We start from the raw sequence: 4,305 nt of genomic DNA, 5'->3' as shown, positions 1-4,305 counted from the left end.
AAAAAAAAAATAAAAAAAAAAGATTAATTTGACTTATCTAACTGCAGTAATTCATAAAAAAAATCACATGATAGGTTTTGTTGAGTAAGTTCTATGATAAATCCTGAACTAACCATTTAAAATAACAAACAAAAAAAAGATCATATTCGATTAAATCTGTGAGATTCATGAAGCTCGACAGAATCTTTGCATTGAAAATATCTCAAACTGATGAAGTTATTCTGAGGTTCTTTGAGACTCTAACTTTCATGTCTTACAAACTATGACATAAAATAAAACAGTTCCTTCTTCTTACCCAATGCAGAAATTTGGAAGATTTTCTGGTTATATTATTATAAAATGTGGCTAAATGGACATAATGTAAAATCTCAATAGATTTTTGTCAAAGGAACAAAATCTCTGAAAATCATGTGTTATTATTTTCAAATATTGTTGCAAACAGGACCTAAGATGTCCATGCATGCTCAATAATCCAGGTACTTGAATCTAACAAGTTTGAGTCAGGTCCTCTGGACAGATTCTTCTTTGTTAAAACATTTCATCTTTTATCCAAATGACTTCATCAGTCTGAGCAGCTGCAACAAATTCAGTTTTCAGGCACTAACAATCAGTTGTCATGCTGATAGTCCTCCTTTTGTATGTGAACAAGAGCTGTTATTTCTAACACAGGCCTGCCGCCCGGCCCGAGCCAATTTCGAGCAAAATAATGTGCTGGATGGGTGGGCCGGGTCAGTGTCGGGCTTTTGATCGAGTCAGCGGATGTGCATAGCTGATGATCCAATTTGGATCAAGAGCCGCATGTGGACGTTTGACTGCGCACTGACCGGCCGGTTGAAAGAAGTAAAAAAAAGTTCAGTTACGTTTCAGATGGACCAGTGCCAGCGATCCATCCAGCCCTGCCCTACTGGACTCAGCCATTGCATCAGCGGACACATGCGGCCGATGACCCAATTTGTATCATCAGCTGTACGCATCCACCGACCGTTAATAACTATAATAACTATAATATTATAATAAATATAATATTATAATAAATATAATAATCCGCTGACTCATGTTAATAAATCTTCCTTTCTTTGAAATACAGTTTTAAATCATGTCAAACTGGTTTCATTACAAAAGCAGTAGAAGCTTAATTTTTTTTTAAAAAGTATTATTATTATTTTTTTTGTTTGTTTTTTGTTTTGTTTTTTGGGTTTGGGCCTGTAATCACAGTTAATTGGTCTGTTTCGGGTCGGGCTTGGAAAAAAAGTGATACGGGTACGAGCCGGGTCATACTTTTTTAGGCTCAAATGCAACTCTAATGTGAACAGCTAATTCTGGATGTCACCAGCAAACTGGTGGATCCACTATGACAAGGTGCTGCCTTTAAGACTGTTAGTTGTAGCTCTTCAGATTGAAGAAGTCCTTTGGATAAAAGACGAAACATTTCAACAAAGAAGAATCCAACCAGAGGACCTGACTCAACCTTGTGAGGAACTGAGATATGGTCAGACTGGGATCTGATTGTGTGTTCTAGACAGGAAATCCGAAAAAGTTAACAACTTATAGTTACCTTTTTATAAACACCCCCCCCCCCCAAAAAAAAAAAAAATACAAGAAATATACAGTACAACTTAATCTATATGTTTGCATGTGCAGAGTGTGTTGTTCTAATTTTCTGGAGCATTAATACTTGGGCTGTGTTTCTGTGGCTTGGAGTGCAGTTCAACTGCACGTCATCAGAGACTTGGGCTGCACTAATGTTTTCCACTGGCATCCGAACAACAGCTTTTAGTCCACAATTTACAGCTAAAACATTTTCTTATCAGCACAGTGTGCCTTTAATACACTTTGATGTACAAAATAAGCCCACCTTGATCTAAGGATTTCATACATGAGTTTTCTGACTTCTTGGCTGAAATCACACCAAAATATGAGCATCTTTTCATTATTGGGGACTTAAATTTGCACGTGTGCTGTCCTGAGAAGCCCTTGGTTAAGGACTTTTTAGATTTATTGGACTCATTTAATTTAACTCAGCATGTAAACGGTCCCACCCAAGAGTGTGGACACACACTGGACCTTGTTTTAACTCATGATGTGACTGTTAATAATCTTGTTATTGGTGATAATGTTTTTTCAGACCACATGCCAGTCCGGTTTGAGTTCACCCTCCCCCATCTAACTCGTAAGCCGTGCATTCCTGCACGTAGCACTCGGACCATTAACCACTTCACTGCCGCACGTTTCACAGATGTTTATAACTCTGAAATGATCATTCAGCCCCCAGTGTTTCTCACCACCACTGAGGAGCTGACATCCTAGTTCAACTCTGTCTGCTTAAAGACTCTGAATCATGTCGCACCTGTTAAAACCAAAAAATCAAAAATCAAAGCAGAACCTTGGCTGAGTGACATCACCAAGGCCGTTAGGCAGCAATGTAGGAGGGCGGAACGAAAGTGGAGGAAAGACAGGCTGCAAGTCTCTTTCCAGATACTTAAAGAGAGTTGGCGCTGTTATCAGAAAACAGTAAAAGCTGCTAAATCAAAATACTTCTCTGCTATAATTACCTCAAACTCTCACAACCCACGTGTCCTCTTCTCCACCCTAAACTCTGTTCTCCACCTCACTGAACCATCACCTCTGGAAGCCTCGACTGAGCTGTGCGACAACTTCTTACATTTCTTTTTGAGAAAAATTGCGACCACCAGGGCTCTCATTTCCCCTCCAACTCATGACCCATCCATCCCACCTCAATCTGTAGCTCCTTTTGACCATTTTGAACCCATCACTCTATCTTCTCTAGAGCAGGTCATGTGCAGCTTGAAACCTTCTGGCTCCCCCTTTGATGTGGTCCCCCCTTGACTACTAAAGGAGGTGTTTCCAACTCTAGGTCCGTCCATTTTCGCCATAGTAAACAGTAGTTTATCCACTGGCGTGGTGCCAAAATCCTTTAAACATGCTGCTGTCCAGCCTCTCCTGAAAAAAACAAACCTTGACCCCTCAGTCGTTTCCAACTACCAGCCTGTCTCCAAACTCCCATTTGTTTCTAAAATACTGGAGAAAATAGTTGAGTCCCAGTTGAAGTGCTTCCTGGAGGATCACGCCATCTTAGAGCTTTTCCAATCTGGCTTTAAACCTCTCCACAGCACTGAAACTGCCCTGCTGAAGGTCTTTAACGACATCTTCAGATTTACAGATACCAGTGATGCTGTGCTGCTTGTCCTGTTGGACCTCACAGCCACCTTTGACACCATCAACCATGAGATCCTCATTGCTAGGTTGGAGCAGTGGGTGGGCGTCACAGGATCAGCCCTCAATTGGTTCAGATCTTACCTCACTGACAGATCCTTTTGTGTCTCCATCAAGGATTTTAGTTCCGCAGAGGCAGAGCTTAAATGGGTGGTTCCGCAGGGGTCCATCCTGGGTCCCCTCCTAATCTCTTTATGCCTGCTGCCGCTTGGTGCTATTTTATGGAAACACAACATGCCTTTCCACTTCTACGCCGATGACTGTCAAATTTACTTCCCCCTAAGACACAATGGCACATGCTCTATTCAACCGCTGCTCAACTGTCTGGCTGACATCAGGGACTGGATGACTTTAAACTTCTTAAGTTTCAATGAAAAGAAGTCTGAAGTCATGTTGTTCCCTCCCAACGACACGATCACAAACCACTGCATCGACCTTTCCGCTCTAACCCTGTCAGAAAAACAAAAAGTCACTAATCTGGGCGTGATAATGAACCCTTCCCTGAAACTTAACAATCATGTAAACATGATTGTTAAATCATGCTTCTTCCAACTGAGGCGGCTGTCTAAACTGAAGCCCATATTGTCCAAAAAGAACCTGGATACAGTAATACATGCATTCATTACATCTAGGCTTGATTACTGCAATTCACTCCTGTTTGGTATCAGTCAGACCTCCATTGCACGACTACAACTGGTCCAGAATGCAGCAGCCCGATTTTTAACCAGTACAGGCAAAAGAGAGCACATTACACCAGTTTTGGCCTCACTGCACTGGTTACCGGTTCACTTTCGAATCCAGTTCAAAATACTCCTGTATGTCTACACATCACTGAACAGTGTCGCCCCCTCCATCTCTATGATTTGCTACAACCGTATGTCCCACCACGCTCCCTGAGGTCAGCGGACCAGTTGCTCCTCACAGTTCCAGGAACTCGTCTTAAGCGCAGAGGTGACAGGGCCTTCTCTGTAGCAGGACCAAGACTCTGGAACGAGTTACCTCTGCTTGTCAGACAGGCCCCCTCCCTCTCGGTTTTCAAGTCTCATTTAAAAACTCACTACTATTCAGTAG

The sequence above is a fragment of the Nematolebias whitei genome, chromosome 14 (genome assembly GCF_014905685.2).
Source record: "Nematolebias whitei isolate Nwh7 chromosome 14, NemWhi1, whole genome shotgun sequence".
NCBI lineage: Eukaryota > Metazoa > Chordata > Actinopteri > Cyprinodontiformes > Rivulidae > Nematolebias > Nematolebias whitei.
Note: the sequence above shows the minus strand (reverse complement) of the source record.